At 37.0% G+C, this 13,581-nt stretch overlaps 1 protein-coding gene across 2 annotated transcripts in view; it reads left to right on the forward strand.

The window, feature by feature from the left end:
- Window positions 1-13,581, forward strand: part of PTPRK (protein tyrosine phosphatase receptor type K) — a 570,605-nt gene that overhangs the window by 427,449 nt on the left and 129,575 nt on the right. The gene's annotated exons all lie outside the window — the stretch shown is intronic.

Below are 13,581 nucleotides of genomic sequence, written 5' to 3' on the forward strand. Positions count from 1 at the left end.
ATATTTCAAACTTTTGACACGTGAAAAAGGGCAAGGATGGGAAGGATGAGCTCATTTAGAGGGCTAGTTTGGCTATTCATTTGAATTTAGCTACTCTGATGTTATTTAAAGAGATATGGTCACAATTGTATAAATTAAATGTAACTACTAGAACATAGTAGGTATTTTACATTTCTAAAATGTTGTAGTAAATTTTAATCCCTTTCTGTGGAAAACTCTCTCTATATATATATCATTACTTATGTTTTCCAGATTCCTTAATACAAATTCTGTACACTGTTAGAAACTAGTTTTGTTTTTGAGTCCACCAAAATTTGAATTCTGGTTGAGCCATCAATAAGTTACTCATATCCCTCCTAGTCTCAGGTTCATGTTTTATAAAATTTTGGGGAAAAAATATCTGCCTTTTAGAGTTGCTGTGAGCATTGAGTGAAATAATATACTTGAAGCTTTTTCCATGGCATGCAGTATGTATTTAATGCTATGATGCCTGCATTTTTTTCCTGCGCTCTATAACCACATCAAAAATTTTAAATTTCGTTTGGCTTCTTTTGTCATTTTCTTGTTGTTGTTTTTTTTTTACTGACAATGTTTAATTGTCTTAGGTAATTTTTATTTAGCAACATGACTAATTTGCTATTTTAGCATCAGATAGAGGAAGCAATAAATTTACTGTAATTTTTTACTTGAGAGATCATTTTCAGCTTCGTTTAAAATTAAGAGAAAATTGCAAGGATGAGATGGTTGACAAATGAAAAGAAGTACCATTGTGTGAAAGAGAAAGTAGAGGCCTCTTGCTGCAGGGTCTGTGGCCTGTGCCCAGGAAGGGGGCTGCATCTTGCTCAGCAGGAAATGCTGTCTTAATTGTGCCTCTCAATGTGAGTCCTCACCCAGTGATGCAGAGCAGCAGTGAGGGGATCACACATTCTATTGGAGAAACTTGAAAGTCTTTCTTTCCCAAATTGTCACAAGTACGATTATTTAACACAGATATTTTTATCATATTTTTAAAAGAAACGTGATGGAGTAATACGCATGTAACTTAAGGCAAATTGATATACTATTAACACTTTTCTGTTTCAGTCTTTGAAAACATAACTAATGATTCTTTTATTTAAAATGATATATATATTTTAGTTGAACATAAAGTTTGAAGATATTGAATAAATATTACTTATTTCCCCATCACTTTTTTGCACTGTACTACTTTGGACTAGATGTTCTATTACATGCCTTTTGCTCACTCAGGGGACATCAATCAAAAAATGAGATGGTTGTGTTTAAAGGAAACAGATTTAATGTGTTAACTACTGCAAGTTATTCATTCTTTCATTCATTAGGTTAATCTTAGGGAAGTATTTACTATGTGACATTCTGCTTGAATCCATGATGGATGCAAAGAAATATGGCATAACTCTTGTTTTCACAAAATGCATAGTTCCCTTGGAAGAGAGAAGACATTCTAAAAAACCAGCAGATATTCAAATTAGAGACTATTAACTTTACCAGGAGAGTAACAGCCATGATGATGAGCTTGAATAATTGTTTCAGTTAATATTTTCCATATATAGTGTTTAGGATGTCAGGAAAATATGGATGACATTCTTGAAGAAAGATTCCCTAAATGGTTATAATAATCAAAATGGGAATGCTTTAAGGAAAATGTTTCAAAATGTCTTTAAAATATGTATTTCTGATGTACTTCATTCCTTGATGAACCAGAGAAATGAGTTATGCTTTACTTTAGAAAATGCACACAAAAATACATTCTCGAAGGGGGAAAAAAAAAAGAATGAGATGGAACTGCCAAACCTCAGTTGGTGAGTACTACATTTTTTTTTTTTCTTTGCGGTACGCGGGCCTCTCAATGTTGTGGCTTCTCCCATTGCGGAGCACAGGCTCCGGATGCGCAGGCCCAGCGGCCTTGGCTCACAGACCCAGCCGCTCTGCGGCATGCGGGATCCTCCCAGACCCGGGCAGGAACCCGCGTCCCCTGCATCGGCAGGTGGACTCCCAAACACTGCACCACCAGGGAAGCCCTGAGTACTACATTTTAATTTTAATATATTTTTAAAGGCCCTTCCCTTATGGTATAATTTTTTTTAAACAAGCAAATCTTACATGCAAGTGAAATTCAGTAACCTTAATTGTTGAAGTATAATTATTTGAATTTTTATATGTGGTTTATTTATGAGAATGTATTAGTAGATGACTGAATATATTGTCCTATATTTAAGACAAATTATCATAATTTCAGAAGAATCCAAATTAACCACTTGGATATTTCTTTAAGTTAAACCCAATTTTGAAGAATTCATAGTAAAGTACCTTTTGTTAAGCACTCAGATAGTTTGGGCTTGCCAAGTTCTTTTTTTACATTTACAAAAGACATGCTAAAATGTTCCAAGAACCATTAGCGTATATTAGAATATTGAAAATAGCTAAAGTTTGATCATGACATTTGGTTGCTGGAAATGTCCTTAAGCAACCATTCGGATAGAAGGTAAATAAACAGCAAAACCTCTTAACTCTCCCTGTAGCTTTACATTCAAAACAAGATTTCTTGAAATTTTCAGTCCTAGTGTTTAATTATTTATTGAAAACTTCACTTATAGAGAAAAAGTGTATGCATTCACATGTGAAAATGAGTGGGTAGGCTCAAGGGATTAGTTTATGTTCAGCAGCATTATCTATCCATTTGTAAAGTTCTCTGTTAGATTTCTGTTTGATTTTAGTTTTTATTTCAAGTTGGTGTTTTCCTCAGTACCTTACACACATATTCTCCAAGTACCTGAAAATGGGCCAAGTAATCCAGAAGCTATGCTTTAAAAAGTTCATTTAACTTGACATTTTGAAAATTATAAATGAATGCTTTTACTTTCTTTTTGGAGAGTAGAAGATGGATAAATAACCATAGGTGACAGGTAATCCAGTTTGGGGCGAGGCTGGGGAGGGGTGAAAACTTCTTCCCAAACTTCTCTGGGATTTTATTCTTACAGGTGATAATGTTCGTAGACCATCAATGTAGAATTATAATAAAATTAATAACTACATTTTATTTATAAAATGTGCCAGGTATTTTTCTAAGCACTTTACATATAGCATCTTCCTTTATTCTTACTACCGTTCTTTGAGGTAGGTACTATTTTTTCCCCAATTTTGTGGATTTGAGAATGATGCATACGGATGTTATGTAACTTACACTCTGGTAACCAGAAGTCCGGTTCCACAGTCCATTCCGTTTAACCTATTTCATATATGTATATGGTCTATTCACGAGCAGGGGTCTTTGTTCTCCTATTGTGGCTATATTCAGTAACTTAAGAAATGTACCACATGTAGAAAGACATAGAGGCTAAGAAATAGTCTTGTGAAATTTGTTCTAGGTCACTAAAATAAACAGGCTAGTATAAAATAAAAGCAGTGCCCAAAGGAACTTGGCCCCAGGAATCAGAGAGCATGATTGACAGTAAACTCCTGGTAAACAGTACCATACTGAGGCAGGCTCTAATTAAAGAACTAATTCTTTAGGTCTCCATGCAAATGAAAAAGATGTTTAATATGTGTTTAATGACAGCATCTGTTCTACAGTGAAACCTAAAACAAAATCAATTATTTATGAATTAAGCTCAATTTATATAGAATATCTAATTTTTAAGCTGAAGTATCAAATAATCTAAGATACCAAAAATTTATTCTTCCTATGCTTTGAAAATAACATCCATTGACTTCAAGGATTTTTTTTTTTTTTTCTGTCTTGATGAGGTTTATTTTGATATGTAGTGTTCAAAGCCCTTAGATTTCATAACAACCCCTTTAGGGTAAATTTGCTTGAAGTTAATATATTCATCGCTTTCTTATTCTATTCTTAGCACTGAATAAGAAATAAGTGAAGTAGTAAATATGTTCCTTGCCCTGGAGAAACTTGCTCTCTAGTTGAGAAATTAAGAAAAATACTTGAAAGATCAAAAAACAATAGAAGGCAGTTTAAAATGAATATCATTAAACCAGCCTGATATTCATGATAGATAAAAATGTTAACGTACTTTTCAAGTTTCTGACATTAAATGAACACTTCCCTCTGTCAAAGATTTTCCACCTTAGTTTTTCAAAGGTCTGCAAGAACGTTTTCCCCTCCTGTCACTTGATTTCTCCCAGTAATTTGACATTTTTATTATTCAAATTGAAATCTTTACTTTGCTTCTTAAGCATGAAAACATGTTTAGGCTATTTCTAGAGGATGCATGTGGTCAGTAGTTTACATTTCATTTTATAGCTAAATTCAGATGTAGAATTTTAAATGTGGCTTTTCTGTTATTAAAAGTTAGCTTCGATCAGCCAAAATATGTAGCTCATTTATTATGTGCCAGGAACTTACTGACTGCAGAAGATACAAAGATCCATTAATTCATCATTCATTCATTCATTCATCAGCCCAAATATTTATTGAATAGTGATTATGTACCAAGCATTTCAGTATGACAAAGCAGGAAATAATAAAAGTAAAATATAGGGGCTTCCCTGGTGGCACAGTGGTCGAGAGTCCGCCTGCCGATGCAGGGAACACGGGTTCGTGCCCCGGTCCGGGAGGATCCCACATGCCGCAGAGCGGCTAGGCCCGTGAGCCATGGCCGCTGAGCCTGCGCGTCCGGAGCCTGTGCTCCGCAACGGGAGAGGCCACAACAGTGACAGGCCCGCGTACCGCAAAAAAAAAAAGTAAAATATAAATGATATTAGATGGCAGTAAGTACTAGGGAGAAAAATGAAGCAGTAAATAGACACTGGATTTTAAATAATATGATCAAGGAAAGCTTCACTGACATGTGACCTTTGAATAAAGCCCCGTAGCAGGAGATGGAGTGAGACAAATGGCTATCTGGGAGAACATTCTAGGCAAAGAGAAGAGGAAGTGCAAAGGCCCTGCCAGAGACAAAAAATGTGCCTGACATGTTTAAGTGGAGTCTACTGTGTAGATTAGACCAAGAGTAGTAGGAGATGAGGCCAGACTGGGAGCAAGGTTGGGGGTGGGCTGGGTAGGAGAATGTGCAGCACCCAGAAGCCCACTGTGGTGACTGACTTTCACTCTTACTCTTAGGTGGGTATCACTGGAGTATTTTTCAGGATCCCTCCGACAACTGTGTGAAAGAGGAGCAAAAGAAGAAGTAGGAGTTCATTCCAGTTTAGTCTAGATTCAGTTTCACTGATTGCAGCCCCAGCTGATAGTGGCTAAGATCAAAGAAATAACAGTGGTGGAAATAACCATAAGTGGTCAGATGCTAAAATTATGTTGCAGAGAGTAGGAATGGAATTAATTGATGATGAAATGGATGTAAAGTATAAGGTGAAAGAAGGCCTTAGGAGGACTCCAAGGTTTTTGGCCTGGATACCTAGAATATGGAGTTATTTTACTGAGATGGAGAAGACTTGCATAAATTGTTTAATGATAAATAGGCTGTAGTATAGCAGTAGCTCAGTTTTGCAGATATTGTTTGAGATGCCCATTAGACCACTCAGCTGAGATGTTTGGAAGGTAATTGGATATATGAATCTGGAATTCAGGGAGAGAGCCACCTGGAGATTAATATTCAAAAGCGTTTATCTTTCCCATACACACTTTGCTTCTCCCTACATGAATGAATACAGTGATGGAGAAATACTGAAAGTATGTGGGTGGAAGTTCTTCTCTGTCCAAAATGGCAGCCAGGATTCTCTGCAACCCTGTTATTATTTTTGTTCATTTGTTTTTTTTTTTTTCCCTGAAGGCCCTTCATATCCACTCCCTTCACAATGAAAATATCTAGTTATCCATAAAAGAGCTTGACTGTTACTGCTATGGTGAAACAACTGATTGTTCCTGTCGTTGAAGTTGTACAGTTTCATTTCCCTCTTTGGTCCAATAGTGTTTTATTCTTACCACATTAAGATACGGCTTACCTGCCTGTGGACCTGTACCTTACCACATTGTGAGTTGTACAGGGAAAGGAGTCATGCCTTAATTATTTTTTTATCCTAAGGAACTAGTCTGGCCCATTTGTATTTACTTGCTAAATATTTGTTAAAGTTAATTATTCTAGTAAGAGCTGATTTTAGAGTTTATTCTATGTTTTAAAAATTGACTCTATATGGCAAATGTATTAGCTGATTAATTATTTTAACATTTATTTAGCACTATTTCTTCAAGGCCCATTTTATATGTACTATTTATTTCTATATAGGGCATAGTTTCTGATTTCAAGTTTCCATATTAATATAGGAAACCTCAACACACAGACACACAGAATGAATGGAAGATATTATGCATTAAATGCCTTAATACAGGTACAGGTAAAAGTTTGTGAGAATTAAAGATCATTTATCACTTTGTCAGGCTTCCTGGGGCAAACTTGCACTGGGAAGATAGTATATTTCTAACTGGACGTTGAACTACTTCAATAGGAAGATCTACAAAAGGAAGATATTCTAAATAGATGGAATGAAATGGACAATAGTACATATGTTGGGCAGCTCTGTACTAGCTTTGGTACCTGATGAGTTGACTGGCTACAGTGCAGGGCATTGGGAGAAGTATATGATATAAAGTTGTATTAGGGAATACTTCTATGTACTTTGTATTGAGAGATCCTTGGGTTATACACCAAGTTTTTGGGGGCTTTGGGTTGTTCGCTTTTTGTTTTGTTTTGTTTTTTTAAAACTCTGTTTGTTTAGCCTACCTAGGAAACCTCCAACAATGGTTTGAATGGACAAGTTATGTAACTAGAAATACACTTCGGAAGATCTGGGTGAGGAAGGCACTGGGAAGTCTTGGTAGTAACAAGAATTTCAGGCCCTGGGTTAAAGAGAGGGACTGAGAAATGCCATGGGTCTTACAAAATGATGTAGTAAATAGATGTGGTAATTTATGAGGGGCTATGTGAGGAACAGAGGAGCCAATGATATGGTCAAGGTTTTAGTCTAGGAACTAAAGCCTTAAATAGAAGCAGGGAGGTTAGAATGAGGCACTCATGAAAAGAAGATGATAAATCTTGTTTTAAAGGTATTGTATTTGAGCATCCAGGTGGAAATCTACAGGCAATTGAAATTCAGAGCCACCAAGAGATGGTTTGGAACAGGTCACATGGATTTGGATGTGGAAAGAATATGATGACTAAAGTAGCATATGCACAGAAAAACATAAAAATAATTCTTCAGGGCTTCCCTGGTGGCGTAGTGGTTGGGAGTCCGCCTGCCGATGCGGGGGACGCGGGTTCGTGCTCCGGTCCGGTAAGATCCCACGTGCCGCGGAGCGGCTGGGTCCGTGAGCCATGGCTGCTGACCCTGCGCGTCCGGAGCCTGTGCTCCGCAATGGGAGAGGCCACAGCAGTGAGAGGCCCGCGTACCACAAAAAATAAAAAATAAAAAAATAATAATTCTTCAGTGCTTTTACACTTTTACACACTTTCTCTTTCATTTACAGTTTGTGAATGTCTAGATATTAGGAACTTTCATAATACTTCTAAATTTAGCATTACTAGGACTTATTTGTGGAAACAAAAGAAAGCAATCTCCCAGGTTGTTGTTTCTATGTATTGTCACCGTTTTATGATATTCTGTGGAATCATTTAAAAATATTAGTAAATTTTTTTTATGTTTTATTTATTTATTTTTACATCTTTACTGGAGTATAATTGCTTTACAATGGTGTGTTAGTATCTGCTTTATAACAAAGTGAATCAGCTACACATATACATATATCTCCATATCTCCTCCCTCTTACATCTCCCTCACACCCTCCCTATCCCACCCCTCTAGGTGGTCACAAAGCACCGAGCTGATCTCCCTCTGCTATGTGGCTGCTTCCCACTAGCTATCTATTTCACATTTGATAGTGTATATACGTCCATGCCACTCTCTCACTTCGTCCCAGCTTACCTTTCCCCCTCCCCGTGTCCTCAAGTCCATTCTCTACATCTGCGTCTTTATTCCTGTCCTGCCCATAGGTCCTTCATAACCATTTTTTTAAAATTCCATATATATGTGTTAGCATATGGTATTCATTTTTCTCTTTCTGACTTACTTCACTCTGTGTGACAGACTCTAGGTCCATCTACCTCACTACAAATAACTCAATTTCATTTCTTTTTATGGTTGAGTAATATTCCATTGTATATATGTGCCACATCTTCTTTATCCATTCATCTGTCGATGGACACTTAGATAGCTTCCATGTCGTGGCTATTGTAAATAGAGCTGCTATGAACATTGTGGTGCATGACTCTTTTTGAATTATGGTTTTCTCACGGTATATTCCCACTAGTGGGATTGCTGGGTCATATGGTAGTTCTATTTTTAGTTTTTGAATGAACCTCCATACTGTTCTCCATAGTGGCTGTATCAATTTACCTTCCCAACAACAGTGCAAGAGGATTCCCTTTCCTCACACACTCTCCAGCATTTATTGTTTGTAGATTTTTTGATTACGGCCATTCTAACTGGTGTGAGGTGATACATCATTGTAGTTTTGATTTGCATTTCTCTAATGATTAATGATGTTGAGCATTCTTTCATGTGTTTGTTGACAATCTGTATATCTTCTTTGGAGAAATGTCTATTTAGGACTTCTGCCCTTTCTTGGATTGGGTTGTTTGTTTTTTTGATATTGAGCTGCATGAGCTGCTTGTAAATTTTAGAGATTAATCCTTTGTCAGTTGCTTCATTTGCAAATATTTTCTCTCGTTCTGAGGGTTGTCTTCTGTTCTTGTTTATGGTTTCCTTTGCTGTGCAAAAGCTTTTAAGTTTCATTATGTCTCATTTCTTTATTTTCGTTTTATTTCCATTTCTCTAGGAGGTGGGTCAAAAAGGATCATGCTGTGATTTATGTCGCAGACTGTTCTGCCTATGTTTTACTCTAAGAGTTTTATAGTCTCTGACCTTACATTTAGGTCTTCAAGACATTTTGAGTTTATTTTTGTGTATGGTGTTAGGGGGTGTTCTAATTTCATACTTTTACATGTAGCTGTCCAGTTTTCCCAGCATCACTTATTGAAGGGGATGTCTTTTCTCCATTGTATATTCTTGCCTCCTTTATCAAAAATATGGTGACCATATGTGCATGGGTTTATCTCTGGGCTTTCTATCCTGTTCCATTGATCTATATTTCTGGTTTTGTACCAGTACCATACCGTCTTGATAACTGTAGCTTTGTAGTATAGTCTGAAGTCTGGGAGCCTGATTCCTCCAGCTCCGTTTTTCTTTCTCAAGATTGCTTTAGCAATGATTCGGGGTCTTGATTCGGGGACTTTTAGTTTCCATACAAATTCTGAAATGTTTTGTTCTAGTTCTGTGAAAAATGCCATCGGTAGTTTGTAGGGGATTGCATTGAATCTGTAGATTGCTTTGGGTAGTAGAGTCATTTTCACACTGTTGATTCTTCCAATCCAAGAACATGGTATATCTCTCCATCTGTTTGTATGGTCTTTAATTTCTTTCATCAGTTTTCTGCATACAGGTCTTTTGTCTTATAGTTTTCTGCATACAGGTCTTTTGTCTCCTTAGGTAGGTTTATTCCTAGGTATTTTATTCTTTCCGTTGTAATGGTAAATGGGAGTGTTTCCTTAATTTCTCTTTCAGATTTTTCATCATTAGTATATAGGAATGCAAGAGATTTCCATGCATTAGTTTTGTATCCTGCTACTTTATCAAATTCATTGATTAGCTCTAGTAGTTTTCTGGTAGCGTCTTTAGGATTTTCTATGTATAGTACCCTGTCAAACAGTGACAGCTTTACTTCTTGTTTTCTGATTTGGATTACTTTTATTTCTTTTTCTTCTCTGATCGCTGTGGCTAAAACTTACAAAACTATGTTGAATAATAGTGGTGAGAGTGGGCAACGTTGTCTTATTCCTGATCTTAGTGGAAATGGTTTCAGTTTTTCACCATTGAGAATGATGATAGCTGTAGGTTTGTCATATATGGCCTTTATCAACACCATTTTTTATCATAAATGGGTGTTGAGTTTTGTTGAAAGATTTTTCTGCGTCTATTGAGAGGATCATGTGGTTTTTCTCCTTCAGTTTGTTAATATGGTGTATCACATTGATTGATTTGCGTATATTGAAGAATCCTTGCATTCCTGGGATAAACCCCACTTGATCATGGTGTATGATCTTTTTAATGTGCTGTTGGATTCAGTTTGCTAGTATTTTGTTGAGGATTTTTGCATCTATGTTCATCAGTGATATTGACCTGTAGTTTTCTTTCTTTGTAACATCTTTGTCTGGTTTTGGTATCAGGGTGCTGGTGGCCTTGTAGAATGAGTTTGGGAGTGTTCCTCCCTCTGCTATAATTTGGAAGAATTTGAGAAGGATAGGTTTTAGCTCTTCCCTAAATGTTGATAGAATTTGTCTGTGAAGCCATCTGGTCCTGTGCTTTTGTTTGTTGGAAGATTTTTAATCACAGTCTCAATTTCAGTGCTTGTGATTGATCTGTTTATATTTTCTGTTTCTTCCTGGTTCTCGGAAGGTCGTGCTTTTCTAAGAATTTGTCCATTTTTTCCAGGTTGTCCATTTTATTGGCATATAGTTGCTTGTAGTAATCTCTCATGATCCTTTGTATTTCTGCAATGTCAGTTTTTACTTCTCCTTTTTCATTTCTAATTCTATTGATTTGAGTCTTCTCCGTTTGTTTTATTTTTTTAATGAGTCTGGCTAATGGTTTATCAATTTTGTTTATCTTCTCAAAGAACCAGCTTTTAGTTTTATTGATCTTTGCTATTGTTTCCTTCATTTCTTTTTCATTTATTTCTGATCTGATTTTTATGATTTCTTTCCTTCCGCTAACTTTGGGGTTATTTTTCTGTTGTTGTTCTTCTTTCTCTAATTGCTTTAGGTGTAAGGTTAGGTTGCTTATTTGAGATTCTTCTTGTTTCTTGAGCTAGGATTGTTTTGCTCTAAACTTTCTGTTAGAACTGCTTTTGCTGAATCCTGTAGGTTTTGGGTCGTCATGTTTTCATTGTCATTTGTTTCTAGGTATTTTTTGTTTTCCTCTTTGATTTCTTCAGTGATCTCTAGGTTATTAAGTAGTGTATTGTTTAGCCTCCATATGGTTGTATTCTTTACAGATTTTTTCCTGTAATTGATATCCAGCCTCAGAGCATTGTGGTTGGAAAAGATACTTGATATGATTTCAATTTTCTTAAATTTACCAAGGTTTGATTTGTAACCCAAGATATGATCTATCTGGGGGACTGCTCCATGAGCACTTGAGAAGAAAGTGTATTATGTTGTTTTTGGATGGAATGTCCTATAAATATCAATTAAGTCCATAGTGTTTAATATATCATTTAAAGTTTATTTTTCCTTGTTTGTTTTCATTTTGGATGATCTGTCCATTGGTGAAAGTGGGGTGTTAGAGTCCCCTTCTATGATTGTGTTACTGTCAATTTCCCCTTTTTTGGCTCTTAGCATTTGCCTTATGTATTGAGGTGCTCCTATGTTGGTTGCATAAATATTTACAATTGTTATATCTTCTTCTTGGATTGACCCCTTGATCATTATGCATTGTCCTTCTTTGTCTCTTGTAATAGTCTTTATTTTAAAGTCTATTTTGTTTGATATGAGAATTGCTACTCCAGCTTTCTTTTGATTTCATTTGCATGGAATATCTTTTTCCCATCCCTCATTTTTGGTCTATATGTGTTGCTAGGTCTGAAGTGGGTCTCTTTTAGACAGCATATATACGAGTCTTGTTTTTCTATTCATTCAGCCCATCTATGTCTTTTGGTTGGAGAATTTAATACATCTACATTTAAGGTAATTATTGATGTGTATGTTCCTATTACCATTTTCTTAATTTTGGGGGGGTTGTTGTTGTAGGTCTTTTCCTTCTCTTGTGTTTCCTGCCTAGAGAAGTTCCTTTAGCATTTGTGTAAAGCTGGTTTGGTGGTGCTGAATTCTCTTAGCTTTTGCTTGTCTGGTAAGGTTTTAATTTCTCCATTGATTCTGAATGAGATCCTTGCTGAGTAGAGTAATCTTGATTGTTTTTTCCTTTCATTGCTTTAAATATGTCCTGCCACTGCCTTCTGGCTTGCAGAGTTTCTGCTGAAAGATCAGCTGTTAACCTTATGGGGATCCCCTTGTATGCTATTTGTTGCTTTTCTCTTGCTGCTTTTATTTTTTTTCCCCTGTATTTAATTTTTGATAGTTTGATTAATATGTGTCTTGGCATGTTTCGCCTTGGATTTGTCCTGCATGGGACTCTCTGCCCTTCCTGGACTTGATTGACTATTTCCTTTCCCATGTTAGGGAAGTTTTCAACTATAATCTCTTCAAATATTTTCTCAGACCCTTTCTTTTACTCTTCTTCTTCTGGGACCCCTATAATGTGCATGTTGGTGCATTTAATTCTGTCTCAGAGGTCTCTGAGACTGTCCTCAATTCTTTTCATTCTTTTTTCTTTGTTCTGCTCTGCAGTAGTTATTTCCACTATTTTATCTTTCAGGTCATTTATCCGTTCTTCTGCCTCAGTTGTTCTGCTATTGATTCCTTCTAGAGGAGTTTTCGTTTCATTTATTTTGTTGTTCATCACTGTTCGTTTGCTCTTTAGTTCTTCTAGGTCCTTTGTAAACGTTTCTTATATATTCTCCATTCTATTTCCAAGATTTTGGATCATCTTTACTATTATTACTCTGAATTCTTTTTCACGTAGACTGACTCTTTCCTCTTCATTTGTTTGGTCTGGTGGGTTTTTACCTTGCTCCTTCATGTGCTGTGTATGTCTCTGTCTTCTCATTTTGCTTAACGTACTGTGTTTGGGGTCTCCTTGTCACAGGCTGGAGCTTCGTAGTTCCTGTTGTTTTTGGTGTCTACCCCAAGTGGCTAAGGTTGTTTCAGTGGGTTGTGTAGGCTTCCTGGTAGAGGGGAGTAGTGCCTGTGTTCTGGTGGATGAGGCTGGATATTGTCTTTCTGTTAGGTAGGTCCGTGTCCGGTGGTGTGTTTTCGGGTGTCTGTGACCTTATTATGATTATAGGTAGCCTGTCTGCTAATAGGTGGGGTTGTGTTAATGTCTTGCTAGTTGTTTGGCATAGGGTGTCCTGCACTGGAGCTTGCTGGTCATTGAGTGGAGCTGGGTTTAAGCGTTAAGATGGAGATCTCTGGGAGAGCTTTCACCGTTTGATATGGAGCTGGGAGGTCTCTGGTTGAACAATGTTCTGAACTCGGCTCTCCCACCTCAGAGGCACAGGCCTGACAGGCCTGACACCCAGCCGGAGCACCAAGACCCTGTCAGCCACATGGCTCAGAAGAAAAGGCGAAAAAAAAGAAAGAAAAAAAAATAAAATAAAGTTATTAAAATAAAAAATAGGGGCTTCCCTGGTGGCTCAGTGGTTGAGAGTCCGCCTGCCGATGCAGGGGACACGGGTTCGTGCACCGGTACGGGAAGATTCCACATGCCGTGGAGCGGCTGGGCCCGTGAGCCATGGCCGCTGAGCCTGCACGTCCGGAGCCTGTGCTCCGCAACGGGAGAGGCCACAACAGTGAGAGGGCCACATACCACCAAAAGAAAAAAAAAATTTTTTAAATTTTAATGTAATAAAAAAAGAAAAGAAAG

The sequence above is a fragment of the Leucopleurus acutus genome (genome assembly GCF_964270905.1).
Source record: "Leucopleurus acutus genome assembly, chromosome: 15".
NCBI classification, from domain to species: domain Eukaryota; kingdom Metazoa; phylum Chordata; class Mammalia; order Artiodactyla; family Delphinidae; genus Leucopleurus; species Leucopleurus acutus.